This window comes from Equus przewalskii, chromosome 16 (genome assembly GCF_037783145.1).
Source record: "Equus przewalskii isolate Varuska chromosome 16, EquPr2, whole genome shotgun sequence".
In the NCBI taxonomy this organism is placed as follows: domain Eukaryota; kingdom Metazoa; phylum Chordata; class Mammalia; order Perissodactyla; family Equidae; genus Equus; species Equus przewalskii.
The window spans coordinates 13,236,435-13,258,019 of record NC_091846.1 but is presented as its reverse complement, the minus strand read 5'-3'; the positions used below and the strand labels follow the sequence as shown (position 1 = coordinate 13,258,019).

General features: G+C 38.9%; 1 protein-coding gene and 1 long non-coding RNA gene across 2 annotated transcripts in view; one reads left to right on the top strand and one right to left on the bottom strand.

Moving 5' to 3' along the window:
- Positions 1-21,585, top strand: part of LOC139076425 (uncharacterized) — a 536,857-nt gene that overhangs the window by 410,796 nt on the left and 104,476 nt on the right. The window lies entirely within an intron of this gene.
- LOC139076429 (uncharacterized) lies at positions 14,057-21,168 on the bottom strand. The gene is made up of 3 exons (XR_011528034.1): positions 21,047-21,168; positions 15,272-15,402; positions 14,057-14,260 (listed from the first exon to the last, which is right to left on the bottom strand). It is a non-coding gene; the product is annotated as an uncharacterized lncRNA (long non-coding RNA).

Sequence of the window (21,585 nt, the reverse complement as noted above, 5' to 3'; positions counted from 1 at the left end):
TAATTTACATGGACATGAAATAAAGGCTGAGAAATTCTGCAGTAGGGTATATCAACTGCAATCTGAACACCCTCACTTCAGTAGTTTTGTCAATAATTTTAAGGTATAATTCTACAACTGCTTCTTATTATTCGGTAATACTTTTTTTCCCCCAGTAAACCTTTTTGACAGTAGAGAGCTAAAAGAGCAATGAAAGTGCATGCTTAGTTAAAATTAAGTACTGGTTTTCTATTTCCCAGGAAAGTGATAGTAACTGTGTGATTTATACAAAATATTTATGAACATTTATGAACCACCATTATGGGTGTCATAGAAAACCAGAATAATATAAATTTGCTAAAGAAGTAACATGTACTTCAAAAATTGGTAGTTTTTAAAAAAAAATGTCCAAGGATGATAATTTAACACAAGCATAGAAGGAAGTGTGTTTAATTTTTATGATATGATTTTTCATTTAGATCGAATAATTGTTTCTGTAAATTTATTTTACTCATTTTAGATTCTATGATTTCCCGTGCATGCACGAAAAGCGAAAGATAACTGTTAGCAAGCTGGCCCTATTATTATTAGAAGAAACTGGCAAACAATCGAAGGATGTGAGTTTTATATGTGTCATCAAATTATTCAAATACAGAGATCAATCAAATTAATTCCAATCATAGCTCAATATTTATGCAACCAATTTATGCAAAGTAAAGTTTTGAATGCCCCTTCAATAGAAGATAAAACATCTGCAATTAATGTAAGTTTTATTATAAATTTAGTTAAAAATTTCAACATAGAAGACAATTTATTTGAATATAAATTTTGGTATAGTGCAGCGTCACGGTAAAAAAGAAAACAACTCTGATGACTAAAGTAAGAGATCTGTTGAGCTTAATGGTATCTGGAATTGGCGGTAATATACACATAGCCCACAGATGCCAGTCCAAACAGTCTTTACTACGCTACCAATTGAAGTAGAAATCAAGATGTCAAAATTTGCAAATATTTCTACATATACATGGGTGGAGTAAATGAATTTATGAGAAACACCGTAGTATGACAGCACATGCTTTCTCTCTTTATGGCCCACCATCAGTTCAATTTTGGCAATGCTGAACTTGAAGAAATATCTTGTAAAACTTTTACAACCTCAGTGTCTCATAAAAAGCAGAACTTTTGTAAGCGAGTTCACTAAATTTTGGTTGCATTTTGATCAAAATTACTTGGAAATCTTTAGTCAAAGTATTCAATGTATTGAACACAACAAAATTTAATCTTTCAAAGCTTTTAGGTAATCGCCAGTGTTGAAAACATAGGTCACAAACAAGAGGACGGTAAAATTTATTACTATAGAAACAGGAAGAACTGCATAAATCAAACAACGAAAGACCAAAAAGTTAAAGATTTAATTTTCAATATCAATCATTGCTATTTTGAATTTCTTAACTTACGGGAAGAATTTTTTGTTGGCATTCCTAGTTTTAATTGGATAAATTTATATTATAGACAACAATGGAATAAAATTGAGGATGACTATGATTTTGTAGTATTTATATCTGGCAAAACATTCAAAAGAACAAGTTTTGTCCTGTAAAAATGTTTATCAAAGAAAAGCCCTTTGGACAGAACAAAAGACACAATTTGTGAAAATTCTTGGGCTAAAATATTTACACATTTCAAGATAAAAAAAAACGAATTGAGAATATCTCCCATCAGCAGAATTTGCTCTGAGCCTACGAGATTCCTCAGCATTTGTGGATCTCTTATTTCTTAGTTAAATTCCAACTATTTAAAACTGAGAGAATCTAACTCAGGGATGGAAGTTTGATGTCCGTCAGATTCTAATTTCCTTGTTTGCCCTCTCTCTCTGAAAGATTTTCTAATTTTCTTTTTGTCTTTGATATTCTTGAACTTCACCATAATGTGTCCAGGTATTGTTTCTTCTCATTGGCACTCTGTAATCCTTTTCAACTTGAGGTTTTTCATCTTTCTTTAATTCTAAGGAAATGTGTTTTCATTATGTCTTTAAATATTTCCTCCTCTCTATTTTTATTTTTCTTTCCTTTAAGGACTTCAGTCTTCTGGATGTTGACATTTTTATTTCTTTTATATTGCTTAGCTTTTCTTTTGTACTTTTTGTCTATTTATTATTTCCTGGTGAGTTCTGGAAGAGTGCTATCTTTCTGTTTCACGAAATCTTTCTTTCACGGAATTTCTCTGACTGCTTAATCCATCTATTGTATTCTTTATCTCAACTGTTATTTTGTTCACAGTTAATGTTTTCTCTCAACTTTTTATATTTTCTGTGGATATAAAGGTGAAAAATATATGGTCCTTTACTAAAAGATCATATGCTTACAATAAAGGCAGGTTTCAAGAAACATACACCTGTCTAATTTAAGATTTCAATCACTAATTCTTAGTTCACATTGTTTTATCTATTAGTTCCCCAATATTTCAGGCTTGAGTAAAATCCTCCTTTTACCATGTACAGTAAGTTGAAATATGTCCCCCAAAAAGACACAGTCAGGTCTTAACAGTACCTGTGAATGTGGCGTTGTTTGTAAGCAGGGTCTTTACAGATGTAGTCAAGTTAAGGTCATGCTGTATTAGAGAGGGGACTGAAACCATTGACTGGTGTCTTTATAGAAGAAAGAAGATGGAGATTTGGATACCGAGAAACGGAGAAGACACAGGGAAGAAGGCTATGCAAAGATGGAGGCAGAGATTGCAGTGATGCAGCTACAAGCCAGGGATTGCCAGGAGCCACGAGAAACTAGGAGGAGGCAAGGAAATGTTGTCCTCTAAAGCCTTCAGTGGAGCAGGAGCCTGCCATATCTTGATTTCGCCTTCTAACCTCCAGAAGTCTGAAAGAGTAAATTTTGCTGATTTAAGCCACCCAATTTGTAACAATTTGTTACGGCAGCCCTCAGAAACTAAATACACGATGGAAGGAGATTTTAATAGTCCGAAGCCCTTCTAAGCCAGGTACAGTTGCTGAATTTCAGCAACTTTGTAGATAACAATACTCCCGCAGCTTGGTTCATTTCTCTGTGAGGAACTTCATTACCTGTTTAAATCTTATCAAAATACAGGCTTTGGTTTGCATTAGATAAAGTCCCCTGTGTATCCAAAATTTCTGCCAGATTAACATTTATTTTGGTTTTGTTTCAAGTGTTCTGTTGGGCTTTATAACTTTGCTGACACTGAATCTAAACCAAGAAGTAGAAAATTATGAACACTTTGGATAGAATGTAGGCAGTTGGGAGGACTGGCCTGGGTGTCTGATTCATGCAGATGCTTCAGCTTCCAGCACAGTGCCTTTCACATACAGGGTGGTAGAGAACCATTTGTTGAAGTCCCAGGGGATGATTTTCCACTTTTAAGCTTAATTCTGGGAAAAGAATGTGTTCTTCAAAATGTGTACCACGTAGTCCCTTAAGCGTCCTCAAACAGGAATAGATACATGTTTGTTTTTGCTATGGTGTTGAGTTAGTCACATAATCATCAGCAGCAATAATAGCACTTCATAATAACTTGAATAATTTGACAATTTACTAAAATTTTAGACACATTATTTGCTCCCCTAAAGAACTATGGATTATTTATCATATTCTATTGTTACCTACCCCCATCTCTGTGTGGAAACCAAGACTCAGAGTGGTTTAGATATTTAGCCAAAAGCACGGAGCCCAAATTCAAGGCCCTGCCCAATACAGTTTTTCAACAAAACATTAAGGATGGTGAGAGGTACTGAGAAGATCATCTTCATTTTTTCTGCCGTATGTCTGGTATATTTCATGTGCCCTGGCTAATGCAGAGAATGTTTTGTTTTTCAATCTCAAAGCCCCGCTGAACTTTGCATTATAGAAAAGAGTACACTGCCAGTGGACTAACTGGCAGAACTAACTCAAAATAGGTCATGAGGTAGAACATCTTTTGAGGAAAATGGGAGGTAATCTGCTCCAATTTCTTTGGCAGGGCAGCCAAAATGAGGCAATCACTTTGGCAGTGTTGGAGGAAAGAGACTGAAAAGCTGTCTTATTTTAGTGACATTTGTGATAATGTAGATGATGAGCTGCTTTTCTAGCTTTAAAAAAATGGAAGTGATAGGAAGCTGTAGTGGGAAGAAATATGGGCTCAGCCTTTATTTTGAAAAATGCTTTTCAGTGAGAGAAATGCCCACATCATTACCCCACTGACAGAAACAGGTGTTCAACGGACACCAACTGCTTGAATTCTTAAGGTTATGACATGATTTTGAAATATTTTACCCCACCCTAGGAAATTATTCAGTTCACAAAATTCGCTTTCTCTTTGAATTATATAGATTGAAAAACCTTCATACTTCTAATTTTTTAAATTTTCTGTTTCAAATAATTTTCTTATGCTAAAAACTGTACCTATATCCTTGCTATTAATTATTGTCTGTCTTAGTGATGACCAGACCAATAAAGAGGAAAATAACAAAAATGGCATCAGTATAACATGAATTGATGCAACAACGATGTACATGATGAACCAAATGAGACAGGGATCAAGCAATATTTATTTGTTGTGGTTCTAACCAACCTTGCATTCTTGGAGCCTAGAATTTGTATGCTCACTGAACTATTTTGTGTTTTTGGTCATTCTGCACAATTTCTCACATCCATAACTTTTTATTGGATGCCTTATATAATAGTTTTTCATGAGACTAAATTTGCTAAGGCCTACCATCACTTTTCCTGAAGAACATATATATACTTGGAACTATGAAAGTTTAACTAAACTATTGCTTTTATGGCATGTTGCTAATCATACTTATATTATGCTAAGATCTTGGCAAGGATTACTAACCTAAAGGGGCCTCCAGGATTATATTGTAGTGGAAAAGAGGAATAAACTCAAATGTCTAGGAGTTTTCTATATCACACTGATGACTTCATTCAAGGAAAAATTCAAACTCTGGTCCTATTTTGAAAAGATCAGTGTTGAATTATTATACTATTACAACAAAAATATTAATTTGCTGCTTATGTGAAGTTCGAATGCAAGGAGAATCCAATACAAAATAATTTGCATGAAAAGATGTCTTTAGATATAGTACACATCAGTGATAAATTCAAGAAAGGTATAAAATAAAATGCTTATTTTTAATCAATATCATCTGCCAGAGAAATGGTATTATTCTGACTCAAAAAGACTTAAGATTTCTTTTACTTTTAACTACTTTTATTTAGTGACAAGTCTTATTTATTGATCACTTTTTACAACGTCGATATACTGAACTGAAAACTAGGAAAAAGGACTCATATTTTGCATAAGCATCCCTACCTGAATTCCTTGCAGATTACTGAGTAAAATACAATTTAAACCATTCTCTCCTCACCTTTTTATGGTTAAATATACAGATATTGTAAGTTTATAATAAAACAATCTAGTTGAGCTGATTTAGTAAATATAAGGGATTCTTACTTATGAAATAAATATGTTCCTGACATCAGTAAACAAATAATATGCTGTCACTTAAAAAATACTAGAAATATTTGTTCAATGAATAATTCCATGAATAAATTCTATTTTAGATGTTCAAATGGAATTTCTTTGTAATTATCGCTTTATTTTTGATAATTCAGTGTTTTAATAGATCAGATTATGTAATAAATATACATTATATAAATGTTATAACATATTATTGAAGCCTATAATTCTGTCCACTTTTACCTGAGGGAAAAACTACTCTAAAAGTTTTCTTTATTTTCTTCGATCATACTCTCCTGACCATCCCAGAATTTCGTCAGTCCTGGGCTTCCCTGAGCCTTGGAGAGAGGGTCTGGATGCTGGGTGTCACTGTGTCACACACCCCACCTTCAGGATGACAGCAGACAAGTGATCCACAATCTCTGAGAACAGCCTGAGGGTCTGGAAAGGATTCACTCTGGGACCTTTCGGGTCCTTACTAGAATTGCGTAGGAGAGAAAACATGGCAGAGACAGACATCAGACTATAAAAAACTATTCTCCCCTTGGTATCAGATATGACAATTCATGTCAAGCAAGTGCCATGTGACATAGTGGTTAAGAGCATGGGCTTTGGGATCAGATAGTCTAGTGCATGGCTGACACTTACAGCTGTTTGACGCTGGGTAATTAAGCTTTTTTAGTCTTCATTTCCTCATCTGTAATAGAGCTGTGAAATAATACCTGCCTCCCAGAGTTGTTCCGAGAGGTGATGAGATAACACACGAAATCACTAAAATATTGGGTTGGGTTTTTCTTGCTTTGTTATTATCATTCATGGAAAAATATGGGAGAAACTATAGGGAAATATAGAAGAAAACAGAATCCTTAAGCTTCTAGGATTGAAAACATATTATCACAGGCAGAGAAGGGCAGTTCAATATTTACCGTGAATCACAGTACTCAAAATAAGGTACTCTCAAGCTACTTTTTGTCTAGTAAAGCCCCCTGTTATTCAAATATATGCTATTTGTGTAATTCATATTGTATAGTAAAAGAAACAGTATTGGAGCAATAAAAATAAGACCAGTCTAGGGGCTAGCCAACTTGACTGAAATATGTAGTTTGCAAATTACCCACCTCGGTTCAAAGTATATCTCAGAGTGAGCAATATTCACTTGTGTGGAAGTGCTTATTGGTGTCTGAACAACAAATGTCTTGAGAAACTTGGTTCTGTAGGTTTCTATGTAGTGAATTATCTCTCAGGAGACACCTTTATCACTTAGATGGTTTTCTAGTCTAAATTTTCAATGTATCTGATCTATTAGATGAGCAGGTGCGGTTCTTCATTTTATTTTAGTTTTTCATTGCATTTTAAAGAAGCAATCTAGTTGGGAAATAATTGGAAAAAGTAGGTTAAAAATATTTTAGGTACCCATAATTCCCAATGATTCAATTCCGTATCCTATAATGATTTGAATATATCTATATGAGGTCATTTTGGTGAATGGTTTTATGTTCTAAGATTCATCATCCCTGCTCTGATAGGCTGACGAAAGTGTCTAGGAGAAAATATGCAACTTTTGAGGAATAGAGGGTTTTAGGGAAAAGTATCTGTATTAAATTGTGACTTTTAAAAATATGGCTCAGGCAAAAATAGATCTGCTCTTGCTATTCAGCAATTCCAATTCATTTTTAAGAAAATAAGCAAATGTATTGCAAAGTACTGTACACAGCATTACATTTTTTGTATTATGTGCGCTATCTTAATTCATTACTATTAGGTGATTTATATTTCTTAGGAAAAATATCTGGCCTTGTCTAATACTCATTGATGAAACTGATTTAATATAAAAGATCCTCATCCTCTCCTTAAGTGCTTTCCAGAGTTATTTTTATAGATAAAATGCTGTTGTTATATCCACCCCAAGACCACACGATGTAGAATGAGTTAGAAGCATTCATCTTTGAGATTAAGCCCCTTGGTTTAATGAGAAGGGTCTCATATATTTAGAAATCTGACTGAAACCCTAATGCAGGATTTGAAGTGTGTCTGACAAACTTCACACGGTCTTTTAGGTCCACTGTCCATCATATCCATTACACACATCAATCAAATCTCTTTGGAAGGAGGACATTGATAATTTTTTTCTTAACTTACATCCTTGTTACGGCAGTGGTGGCTAAAATCATAACTCCGGTGAATGGAAATAAATGACTTTTGAAATATATCAGTAAGCAACTATATGTTCATATCTGATGAGAGCTTTAAAGTTTAAATAATGACAACACTTAAAGGTATATTGTATGCTGTATACATGTGTGTGTCTGGGTGTATGTTTTCTACTATATGTAAATATATGAATTTTTCTTGCTTTTTAAATTATAATACTATATGTAATAATTTTTGGCTTATTGCTCTGTCTCCTAAATCAGTGGTATTCAAAGTTTTTGACTTGTACTCCTCCAGTAAATTTTTAAAAGCAAATATCCTTCCTTTTCACATTTTATTACGAATTATTTGTACTACTACACTAATATGTATGCTATCAAATATACAGAAAAATGAAAACTTACAAAGGATGTTTCCTCTTAATAACACTACAGAAAAACTTTCTCACTTTTTGCTCTGTGTGATTTGAAAGTTTACAAACTCTTGGTTTTGTACTCTATAATAAAGTGCTGTAAAGGCCTGGGTCTCAGCTCATTTTACTTTGATACTTGCCTTTAATGGCTGTTATGTTGGATATAGTTGATGGTCTGCTTTCGTTCTCCCTTCCTTCAAATCTTGCGTAGGTGCTTCTAGTCAGCACAAATGTATTTAATTAGCATTTGAAAACTTAGCCTCAAAGGAGTCTTGGAAATAGAACCCTGAGCTTACCAGGTTTTGCAGTTCGATAAATATACTTGAGAAGTAACCTGAGATAGGTCTGTGGACAGTGGGAACTCACTGTAAGACAGACTTGGACTGAAATGCTCCCTTTTTCTCTTTCCTGCTAGTTTCAATGATGCCTCCACTAAATAAGGTTGAGATACCAGAAATTCCTTAGATTATGTAGAGGAGGAATCCAAAGACTTAGGGAGATAAGAATTTTTAATTGAGTTTTCTGTGAGACTCTTTCACCTTCACCATTATGATATACCCAGAAAGAGCCCCCAGGGACACTCCCTTAACCAAAGGCTGAAATATATATTAGCTATGGAAGGACAAATATTTTTGGAAAATGCTAGGGGACAAACGTCTCTGGTAGGCCCAGGATGAAAGCTTCAAAAGATCCTGGCTTTGAAACAGGCTCCCTGACTTAGAGTATGATGGAATCTCCAGTTGGCAGAGTCCCAGTGGCAGTAATTAATCACTAGAAAAAGTTTATCTGTTACTGAAATAAATAGAAGCCTAGATTTGTAATCACAATAGCTTGACCAATAGGGATCTTTGTTGGTGGTTAATTGATCATAGGGTCCTAGAACTCTAGTAAATGGGCAGGCTTGTAAAGTTCTGCTTAATTTATATAACCTCAAACAAACATCAAATCTAGATCTGGAAAAGATTTGAGTCACATAAGTGAGACTCATGGTACTCTCTCAATTCCAAGATGTGAACCAGTTCACAAATTCTTCTGGAAAGACCCTAAGACATTGAAATAATTGTGTATTGTGTAAGTTTCTTTATATGCATTCTCAAAGAGATCTATAGCCATTTATCAGACAATCTCTGATTGGGGAAATAAATACAAGAAATGATGTGGATTATTGACCACTAGTTTTGTCTGTTTGTTTGTTTTTTTAAAGGTGTACTATTTTTTTTTTGGTGAGGAAGATTGGCCCTGAGCTAACATGTATTGCCAATATTCCTCTTTTTTTTTTTTTCCCCTCCCCAAAGCTCCAGTACATAGTTGTATATCCTAGTGGTAAGTAATTCCAGTTCTTTTATGTGGGATGCTGCCACACAGACCAATAGCATGGCTTGATGAGCAGTATGTTGGTCTCTGCCCAGGATCCGAATTGGTGAACCCTGGGCCACTGAAGTGGAGCACACAAACTTAACCACTCGGCCATGGGGCTAGCCCTCTGACCACTAGTTTTGAATTATGTGATTCCTTTAAGACACAGAACACCATTGTGGGGGTTTTGGAGATCAGAGGTTAAGTGGGGTTTGGGCCCACTCTTTCTCACATTGGGTCCCAGTGTCTATGTACATTCTTCTCCCGTACTTATTTCTCTGGTTCCTAAAGGCATAGTTGTAACAGACTAACTTGGCTGCTGGAGGATTCCCCACAACAACTCTCTAATTAGAGGAGTGAAGGCTTTTATGGTAGGGAGGGCCAAACATAAGACTCTGGAGCTGCACCTCTAACTGAAAAAGTTAAATATAAGCAGTACTACACCCCAAGGTGAATAGCAAAAGACATCAGTGCCATATTCAAAGACATAAAAGATTCAGAGGTATCTATTTTCTTCCCAAATAAGGCACATATTTCTTTGTGTAGGATATGAAAGGGTGTAGGAGAATGACAGGGGACTATTGGAAACCAATCAAGTGGTGATTCAAATTATTGTTGTAAGTGTAGTCTATTTTCTCAAACAAATCTATAACTTCCTTGTACCTGCTATGAAGCTATTTTTCTGGAAAATACTTTTTAAAACTATTCTAATAAACAGAGAATACTGGAAGCAATCTACTTTCATCTGAAAGGTACAGCGGTACACTTTTGCCATTTTACCTCAGGGTATGCCAACTCTCCTACTGACCCTTATAATTTAAACCACGATCATCTCATCATTCCACATCACTCTGGTCCTGTGTATTAACTGCATAATGTTACAATACTTGCTCAGCAGGAATTAGTAGATGCCCTGGTTTGGCAGACTGTATTTTCCAAAAAATGGCTGCAGCAATATCTCCAATCCCACATGTTTTTCTTACAATGGGATTCTGTTTTTTTTTTTTCTTGAGGAAGATTAGCCCTCAGCTAACTACTGCCAGTCCTCCTCTTTTTGCTGAGGAAGCCTGGCTCTGAGCTAACATCCGTGCCCATGTTCCTCTAGTTTATATGGGGGATGCCTACCACAGCATGGCGACAAGCAGTGCCATGTCCGCACCCGGGATCCGAACCAGCGAACCCCGGGCTGCCGAGAAGCGGAATGTGCAAACTTAACCGCTGCGCCACCGGGCCGGCCCCTATAATGGGATTCTGACACTCCTCCTGCTTAGAAGTGGAATCTATGTTCCCTTCCCTGAAGCTCGGCGGGCTTTTCTAACTGCTTCATCCAGGAGAGCACACCAGAAGTGGCCCTATGTGTCCTATTAGGTTAGGTCATAAAAAATGAAATGGCTTCTATTTTATTCAGTAGAATATTCATATCTGAAGCCTTCACCTCCGTAAAAGCAGGAAGACTCTATGTCGCAAGGAAATGAAAAGATCATACAGAGAGACCTGAGACTACAGGAAAGTAGAGATGCTTGGCCTTCCCTCTAGCTGCTTCAACACCCCATCTTCTCCAATTCCAGCCACAATCTGACTGCAACTACATGAGAGATCCTGAGCCAGACCTGGCCCGCATTCTTGACTCACAGATACCTTGAGAGATAATGAAATGATTGTTAGTGTTTGAAGTCACTAAGTTTTGGAGTGATTTGTTTCACTACAATAGACTCCAAATACTTGGTAAGATATATGCCTGTCTACAGTGGAATATAAAATCAATGAAAATTTATGTGCCTGTCTTCTCAGAGAAATTTCTGGTACTCCTCTAGTCCAGGGCATGTCGGAATATTACCTCCAAAGTGAAAGACAAGTTTCTATATTTTGCAAAACTCCCATCACTTAAGAAAGGAGCTTTGAAGATTTTAAAGGCAACAATTTGTCACATTTGGAGGTAACCGAACCAGGCTGCCATTGTAAGCAGCTCTACCACTTGGACTTTATGTCATAGCGAATCTGACGTTGTTCAAAACTCACTATGATGGATTGGGATACTCTAGGGATCTATAGAGCTGTACTTTTTTCAGAAAATATTTATTCTCTTTTAAGGACACAAGCCTTGGTTTGCTATTGAGTCCTAGAGATACCAAGTGACCGTGCAACATGAGTTTCTATCATAAGCAGGGTGTTATATGACCAATGAGCCATAACTTTGGGGAGTTCACCATCAATTACAAAATTAGGTTTGAGCAGGTACTGAAGCCACCTGTGTGTTACATGATCAGGTGGCTCATATTCTCAGTACATCTACTTTTGCTGCATAGCCTACCTCTCCCTCACACTACAACTATGGCCTCATGGGAACTGAGGACACTATTCAAGCCTGATTTAAAGATATTTCTGTGCAATATGCTGGAACCGGTCTGAAGTGGGATGCTGCAGTTTTATACCTTCCTTGAGAGTTATCCCTCAAGAATGACTAGGAAGGGAAATTCTCCCAGTGGTCAGAATTTCAAGTGATATATATGGTGTTCACTTTGCTTAGAAAGAGAGAGGATCAGAGTTCTGGACTATATAGATTCATGGGAAGCTGTTAATGGTTCTGTGAGATAGCCGGAAACTTGTAAGGAAGAAGATTGAAGGACTGGCTATAAGAGTCTAGAAAAGAAGTATGTCAAAGAAGTCTCAGACGTGACCCAGAGTATGAGAATACTCATAATCCATGTGAGTTCTCTGCAAAAGGGATATCTAGCAGTTCTTGAGACCATTTCAGATGGTCCACAAATTCAAAAGTATTTTCACAATACTGAGATGTTACTTGCAGTTTTCACTCACAGTCCTTCATGAGTGTAGCGTGGGGTTAATGATTAATGACTCACTATTTCTCTTTCCCCCACTTTGATCTCTACACAAGTGAAAGAGTTGCTCCCTGTTTCAGCAGATAGCATCTTGATGAAAATATTTATCACCCTTGGCACAGATCACTGATGGCTGGGAATCCACTGACGATCATTCTTCATTACGGCTCAACAAATGGTGATGCATCTATCCTACCCTTATATGGTCTAGACCATATTTGCCCACTGATTACTGGTCTGGTCTTCTGGGATGAAAACAAAAGCCACCACAAAGTCCTATTGACCGTACTAGATTGAGATCTGTTGATATCCCAGGTTTCTCTTTCTAGTCTGCAAGGTTATTGGCAGGACTCAAACTCCAAATTCTTTATTTTCTGTGTTGGCTAACAACTGGAGCATCTGCCCAGTTCTTTTAGCCTCCCAGCTGTTGCTTTCTGCTGGACTCTCTGTAGTCTCCTCGGGTCGTGCACAGTTCAGGGGTCAGCCAAGGATTTGATAGTGGTTTCTATGTAGGTTTTGAGTGGCTCGGCTCCCATCCCTGTAGCTATCACCTTTCCAGGATTTTTCCCCTTAATTCCTAGCTATTCTGATAGCCTCAAACACCATCATGTCAGAACACTTCAGGCCACCAGAATGTTACTTTCTCCTTGAGTTCTAACCATCCTGTGCTTCACAGAGAACGGAGTGCCCTCAGGAGAGAAGTTATATTAACGCAGGTCTCCCCCAGTGCAGCCCCTTCCTTCACATGCCAGCTCCTCCCCGCCCTCCCCGCCCCCCCTTTGTCTGCTGTAGTGCTGTCAGGGCCTTGAAATAGTTTTATTTTATTTATTTTTTAACAGAACTTGTAATAATTATCTGTGCATTCATTATAAGATAAGCCATCATTATCAGACTGCCATTTGATTTAAAAACAATAACCTTTTACAGTTTTTAACAAAAATTTGTTAGTTTTTATAATATAAATTTATTTATATGTCAAGCCTCTAAAAAAGCACAAGTGAATAAAAGATGCTTCCTTTAAAGTTTATAATCAAATAGAAAGGATAAATTAAAGGTGTTACTAATAATTTATTTTGCTAACTCCCTTTTACACACACACACCCCCATTCTTATTCTTAAAGACAGAAATGCATTCCTATGAGGACTAAATTGGTATTGGATAGTGCTGCTGGTGGGAAAGTAATAGTTAAGGGAATTCCAATTCTTAACTTCACTCCTAGCACACTAGCTGCTTTGAGGACTGTGATGGTTAATTTTGTGTGTCAATGTGACTGGGCTCTGGCAACTAGTTGTCTGGTCAAATACCAATCTAGATGTTGCTCTGAAGGTATTTTTTAGATGTGATTTACATTTGTAGTGAGTTTGCTTTATGTAAGGCAGATTACTCTCTAATCCGTTCAAGACCTTAAGTGTAAAGATTGAAGTTTCCAGAAGAAGAAGGAATTTTGTCTCAAGACTGCAGCATAGAAACCCCGAGTTTCCAGCTTAATGGCCCACCTTACAGATTTTGAGCTCAAGGCTACAACATCAAGTCTGACCTGAATTTGCAGCTTGCTGGCCTGCCCTACCAATGTTAGACTTGCCAGCCTCCACAATCCCGTGAGCCAATTCCTTAAATCTCTCTCTTTGTATATATGCATATCCTATTTGTTCTGTTTCTTCAGATAACCTGACTAGCACAAGAGAATACTTAGTAACTTGTGTCGTTTTTTAGGAATTGAGATGCTCATTTTTGCCAAATTTTGAACTGCTTCATCCTCATTCTAGAAATGTTTTCTAACTCCTATTGACTTTGTGCTTACTTTTAATGAACATTTTTATATCATAAAGAAATTTCTGTAAACAAAAATATTGAAACTTTTAATGTTTATTGACACCATTTTTTTCACTTTTGAAAGAATTAAGATAAATGGAAGTATTTAAAGAATAATCATTTGGCCAACTCGCTGGCCTAGTGGTTAAGTTTGGCACTCCCCACTTCTGAGTCTGGGATTCAGTTCCCAGGTGTGGACCTACACAACTTGTCAGTGGCCATGCTGTGGGGACAGCTCACCTACAAAAGAAGAAGATTGGCAATAAAGCTTAGCTCAGGGCAAATCTTCCTCAGCAAAAAGAAGAAGACTGGCAACAGATATTAGCTTGGGGTGACTCTTCCCCAGCAAAAAAATAAAGGTAAAAATAAAGAATAATCATTTATTATTTTGCAATTAAATAATTTTATATTCAGAGGAAATGTTCAAGATATAAAAGAAATGAATGAATTAAACATTAATTTCTGTAAGTTTTAAAGGATTAGAAGGAAGCACACCAATTTTACACTTGCACAAAAAGTTCTTATTTATCCATAAACCTGTTTTTTGTTATTTTTAATCCCAAATCCAGCATTTCCCTTAAGCCCAATCAGTTTACTTTTAAATACCATCTAAATAGGAATCAAAGGTGATGACTTTGATTCAACTTTCTATTTCCTTTTCTTGTTTTACCATTTTTAAAAATAAGATGTAAAGTTGTTAAATTATTCATGAGGAACAACAATGAGATTTTGAATTTAAGCCTTGAGTGAAACAATGCTAGTGGCATTGTGTCTCCTTCCAAAGGTTTGGTAGAAAGAGAAAACTCTCATTAGTTCAAAATGACTCTTCTGACCTACCAGCTCATATGGCTGCAGCATGTGGCTGGACTTCATACTGACTTCCAGTCTGCACTGAGAACGCAAGGTCTTTTCATCATGAATATTCAGTTCATGAGCATTGCACAAGTCATCACTTATAGGGAAATGTGGGTGCGTGTTTTTCTTATATGTGAAAACCAAGAAAAATGAAATAAAAACTCACACCTTTTCAAGGGAGAGATTCTACAGCATTTGAATTTAAGGATCCCTGCAATGAGTTAATTGAAAAGAAAATATCCATTTATTAGAATGCAGACTACCCTACAACCACATCCGCAAAGGCCCACTGGCTCCCTGTGCTTCGGCGTGAAGTCAAGGAATTGCAGCCTGGACTGTAGGAAAATGGGGTGGGAGCAGGATTCTTTTGGGAGCTTTGTCGCAATGGCCTGTTACCTGAGGTGTTCCCTCGATTGTGTGTCTCTAGAAGACAGGTTGGCTTCATCTTTTTATTTCCCATCAAGGGAGAAAAGACTGAGAGTCATTTTTTACTGCTTGGATGAAGAATTGCATCAGTGTCTCCTTGCCTGGGAAAAGCAAGCAGAAAATAAGCACATCTGGGCCAAACTTGCCCAGAATGCGGAGAGGGCTGTGGGGAGGCTGGGAGTGCTTTGGAAAACAGCCGAGTGTGCAGCACCAGTAATCATAATCCTAGTGTAATTGTTCACTGAAGCTGGAGAACATTTTTTACCTGTTTCCTGTTTTCAACACCCTGTCTGTTTTGTTAGAGAAGTTAATTCACCAGAATCACCACTAAAAGTACAATAAAGCTTTCAAGAAACCTGAGACCAAGTCTATTTATGGCTTGTAAAATAGTAAGGATTGTTCTATGCTCATGTGAAGGCATGCTTTCTGAGAATGGCCATTGTGAGACTTGCCTTGAACTGAATGACGTGAAGCGAGAGAAAAGGCTGTTGGCCTTTCTTGTATCATTTCTTAGCCCACATCCAGGTTCTAGGTACAAGACCTAAGGAGAACGGCCAACATCCCTGCTTCTGGACCCTGACACAATATGACCCCAGTTTAGGAAGGACCCACAGGCTGTTTGGAGTTTATGTAATTTGGGGCACTGAGAAATGGTTCTCTAGACTCTAAAACAGTGCTCCCACAGAAGGCACTTTCTTCAGGGGCCGTGGGTGGTAGACATCAACAAGCAGGCTTCAGCAGAAAACCCTGAGAGAAGTAATCATGAGCAAATGCAAAATGCCCCAGAGATTCTCAGAATAATTGGACAAGTCTTTGCAACTGGCCTGTAGTTGTGTAGGGGAGCCTGTAATCATGTGGGCCAGCCGAATCTATGAATTCATGTCAATATGATTTCAATTGAACCCAGAGTTTGGGAAGGCCTGGGGACTTTTGAGTTATATATATTAATAAAATTGATGAACATTTACTTTTTCACATTACTTTACTCAGAAAATATTGAGCAAACAGTCCCTGAATTGCCTTGTAACTTAGTGTCATTCATTACCGTTTATATGTTAACCAAACACACTCAATTGAATAATCTTACACTTGACTTATTTCTATTTATTTTTCTCACTGTTAGCAGCTTTCACATTTCTTTATATTTCTCTGGCACATGCAAAGAGTTATTTATGAACACAGAATGAAACAAAGAAAGCTGCCCATTCAAGTATGCCTGGAAAAAAAATGCTGGCCATGGTAATGACTTGTTTGAACATATATGTTACGGTCTTTTGGAGTATTGGAAAATCACTAAAAATAACTTGTATTTGCATTGCAGTTAATGTTTTACAGCTCTTTCATAACTGACATCTCAGTTTATCCTTCCCAACGCTGGAATCCGGGTGAGGCATATGTTATTATTTTACTAGTAAGAGACATATGGTAGCTCCATTGGTCATCTTGGGCAAGAAAGTGATTGAATAAGCCTGGGTCTTGAAACCAGGGTTTGGGAGGTCCAATTCGATGTTTCATTCAAGAAATATTGAGTAGCAGTTACTATATGTTCCAAGTAGTGCTCTAGGTGTTAGATACCCCACAGTGAACAACCTAGACTAGAATCTCTGCCTTCATGAAGCTTACATTCTAGTGGGTGAGACACAGACCATGAACAAATATATAGGTAAAATGTGTAGTGTGGGAAATGGCAATATGTGCTATGGAAGAAAATAAAGGAGGGTTAGAGGGATAGTGTGTGTGTGTATGTTGGGGAGGAAGGTTGGTATTTAATCAGGTTGCCAGAGAAGATTTCAATGAGGAAAGACCTGAATTCAAGACTCAAGGGAGTGAGCCATGTGGACCTTGGAGTAAATCAACATTCCAGGCAAGAATAGCCAGTGCAAAGCCCCAAGGCCTGCCTGATATGTTAGAAGAACAACATGGTGACTAGACTGCGAAGAATGAGAGGGAAAGGGAAAGAAATGAGATCAGAGAGGTACGAGAAGTCACTAAATGTTGATTTGCTAGTTCTCCACGACGTATCTTTTTCAAGATGACATTTTCCCTACCTTTGCAAGAAAATGTTTAGACCCTAAGTGGAACTTGAGTTACTTCCCATCGGAAAGAGGCAGTTAAGTTGATTTTGATGCCAGCAGCTATGAGAGAGAAAGCTGAACTGAAGCCTTCTTACTCATATGCAGAAACAACAACAAAAAACATCCAGAAACTGTTAGCAACTACTTTGGGGTGGGAGTGGGACAACAGGAGAAGCCACTGACCCTCAGCCAGCAGGTGACATTAGGGCATGGCCTGGATTATTGTTTCAAAGAAAATTCAAAAACCGGGTGTGACTCTGGCTTTCCCGAAGGTTTGTTGCTAAACAAAGTGGGGAGCTGTGCCTGCGCCCCAATCTGAAGCATGGCCCAACATCTGTGGTGGCCCTGCCCTGGGCAGAGGTAGAGGTGACAGTGGACTATGAGGAGGAACTGAGCATGCCCACTGGTTGCCAAATAGCTTTCCATAGGAAAAACCACAGTGCCTCAGTTTAAAATGCAAGCTTTTCCAGATAGTTCTGCATTACCCCACTGTCTGCCACAATAATTTTCAAAGTGTCGTCCTAGGAGGGGCAGACTCAGTGTCACCTGGGAATGTTAGAAATGTAAATGTAAATTCTTAGAACCCCCTCCCCACTATCCAGATGTATTGAATCAAAAACTCTTTGGGGGCAGAATCTGTATTTTCATCAAGGGCCTTCAGGAGATTGCGATGCAGACTAAAGTTTGAGAACCGGCAGCATACAGGAGAAAACCCAACATCCTCACTCAGTAGGCATGCAAGGACCTCCCATCTGGACTCTACTTGATCTCCAGCCATATCCTATCATTCTCCCTCAGGCTCAGCAAACTCCAGCCACACTGGCCCATCCCCCCATGGTTACTCAAATTTATACCTATTCCATCTTCCTTTGCTCTTTCTTCTCATTCAGGATGCTTTGCCATATGTCTTCTTGGTGAAATTGGACTCAACCTTCCCAGACCCAGCTAAAGCATCATGCATCATTCATCATTCGTAAACAGTAGCCCAGTTCATAACCATTTTCCTCAGAGCATGAGAGTTAATTATCTATATGTCTTCCTTCCATTCTATACCATAGACTCTGTGATACTGGGGTCACAAGCTTGGGTTGTGTCAGCAGTACCAGTGCCTTGCCATAGTGGCTGGAAAGCCTGTCCCTGGTACTATTGTTGTTGACAGAATGAAAGACAAGGAATTTAGCCACCATCAGCTGTTGATAATCAGCAGACATGTGTGGCACCTGTCGCATTAGAAAGCCAGGGACTCTGCTGACAGAAGGGGATCCCAGGGAGAGCATCTTGATGAAGGAAAGGTTTCATCTGAACTATGAGATGCTTTCTGGGGAAGACAAGTTTCAAAGGGGAACCCTGGGCTCTGGGAAGATAGGAAAGCCAGGAGGGCACTGGAGCCCCAAAAGGAAACTAAAAAGCAGGAGCCTGAACTGAAAATCGAGGTCAGGGAGCCCCAAAGGCAATGTTGGCCCAAATTGTCAGGGAGATGATCTTGCATAATAGTCAATGCTATGGCTGGGTTGGGGGAGGCAGCGTTCAAGTTGGCTAAATCTTGGGTTGAATCCTGCTCCCCACAGTTAGTTGTGTGACCAGAGAATGTTATTTAGCCCTTCTGAACCTCAGATACATTTTATATAAAGTAGGAATAATAATTAAAGTACCTAATAATAGGCACTAATGTTTATTGAGAGTTTATATAGAATATCTCTTTTAATCTTCACAGCCACTCTATGAAGTTGGAATTTGGACCTCCCATTTCATAGCACAAAGAGACTCACTGACTTGCCTAGAGTCTTCTAGGGAGGTGAAAAGTAGGGGTATGGACTTGAGTCTAACCATCTGACTCTGGGGCCTGAGTTGTTTGCCATTATGCTATACCACCTTCTTAAGGGTCTGTGAGACAGTCTATGTAAAACACCCAATGAGGGACTAAATGATAGTCACAATTTTTCTGGGACGAAGCTGGTTTCAGGACATGGGAGACATAATCCTAGATCACACAAAAAAACTTGGGGACGAACACCAAATCTCTCCATGTTCCCATTTCCTTCCCTTAGCTGTGGGGAGCATGTTCTACCAACTCTGCTATGTTTGCCCAATAACCTTTTCTCACCTGAAATTAACTATATCTTTATTTCCAGAAAGAAAATTGCTATTTCAGAGTAAGTGGCCTTAATCTGGTTATAAAGGGTGATGTTTCAAACAACGTGGCATTAATGTCTGGAGAAAATCTTGGGAGCCTTCCCCTCTGTACACCTTGGAGGAAGCACAGGAGTGGGGTGGCATAGTCTCCAGTTATTTTTTGCTTCTGAGAATGGAATTCTCTACGCTGTTGCTTCAATTCATAAGCATATCACCTTTCTAAAGAGTTCTGGCAGACTTCTGACACTAAGAAAATGCAGAAGCTTTGTGTTAGCCCTAACAGAACAGCCTCTATTAAGAGAGCAAAGGCAGGAACATCTCACCAGGAGTGGTTTCTCCTGGGCTGCTCAGGATGAATGATTCATGGGGCTGAGAAAGCTCTGCCTGGTCCAGAGGTCTTAGAGAGTATTACTGAGCAGAAAACCAGGGTGACGATCTGGACATTTTTCTGATGAGTCCAGGAAGGGTAGCCCCTTCCAGTTGACTTTACTGATGAGCTCTTCCTCCTACACACGTTCCCTTAGAGCCTCAAGAATGGAGACAGAGGTAACATTGGAAGCTGCTGGCAGCTCAGGATCGAGAAGAGACTTTGATTTCCAAGGCCACTAGGTTGCTCTTCACTTCTTCAATGCTTCTGTTTTAATAGCTCGGTTTTAGTTTGACTTTCCACCTAGTGTTCAGTGAGTTCGTTAGGCAGCCTGGTTTTGGCCTGTCCTGCCATAGGCCTTGGAAAGTCATGTGTGTACTTGTCTTTGTGTAGAGTAAAGAGTATGCCTGTTATGGACTGACTTGTGTCCTTGAAAAAGATATGTTGAAGACTTCACCCCCAGTTCCTGTGAATGTGACCTTATTTGGAAATAGGGTCTTTGAAGATGTAATTTGGTTTAAGATAAGGTCGTTGGATGGGACCTAATTCAATAAGACCATTGTCCTTGTAAGAAGAGGGAAATTTAGACATAGACAGACACAGAGAGGAGAATGCCACGTAAAGACACGGAGACACGCAAACACAGAGGAAAGGTCATCAGGTGAAGATGCAGGTAGAGGTCAAAGTCCATACCGTGTGAAGATGGAGGCCACTGCAAAGCAAGGGACACTTGAGGCTATGAGAAGCTAGAAGAGGTAAGGAAGGATCCACCCTCCCCTAGAGGCTTCGGAGGGAGCATGGCCCCGTCAATACCTTAATCTCAGACTTCTAGCCTCAAGAACTGTCAGAGAATAAATTTCTGTTGTTTAAGGTCATTCAGTTTTTGGTACTTTGCTATACAGCCCTAGGGAATTAACACAGGGTCCCATTCCAGAAGGGACAGGAAGCTGGCGCCTGAGCTCTCAGGGAGAGAAAGGTGCCCTTCACAAGCCTGATGGCCTCTTTCAGATGTAGGGTGATGACAGGGCAGGAAGCACTCTTCTGGAACTCTTGGCAGTGGTAACAGCGGGGATAGTCTTTCCCATTGTACAGTGGACAGTAGGGACTGTTAGACTGCTGGGCCCTGCCCCATGATCCAGCCCAGCAATAGCATCCCAGCGTGAATGTCACCTTTCTGAGCATAGGCTGCCAGCTGTCATTCTTCAGGCTGCAGGCTACTTCTCTACTCCTCAGTGCAGCTCAGTCCTCATCTAGAGAACCTGTCATGATGGACCTCAGGATTCCAGAGAGGCAGCCTGGCCAGTTACCTTGACAACCTTATGATGTAATGCTTTAAACTGCTTCCTGCCTGCAGATCTAATGAGATTCCAGACACTGCTGGTTCCTCCCACCCCCACGGCATGCGGCGAAAGCCAGAGCAGTACAGTTCACTTTTAATGATCCCTTTCTTTTGTGATAGCTATAAGATGCATTCACATTAGCAATGAAAGGGAAGTCTGACTGTCACGGAGCTGCATAGAATTTTTGCCCAGGAGACCCAAGATTACTGCTGGCAGATCAGCTGTGCTGAGGGGACCCCGAGTCTGGCTCAGCTGCTGCAAGGCTCTCCTCATTCCTGTTATGCTTTTAGTTCCATCTCCCTGCAGCAGTTCAGCAGTAAAGAAGGAATGTGACCCTCAGTAATATGGATTTCTGGGAACTTCCCCACC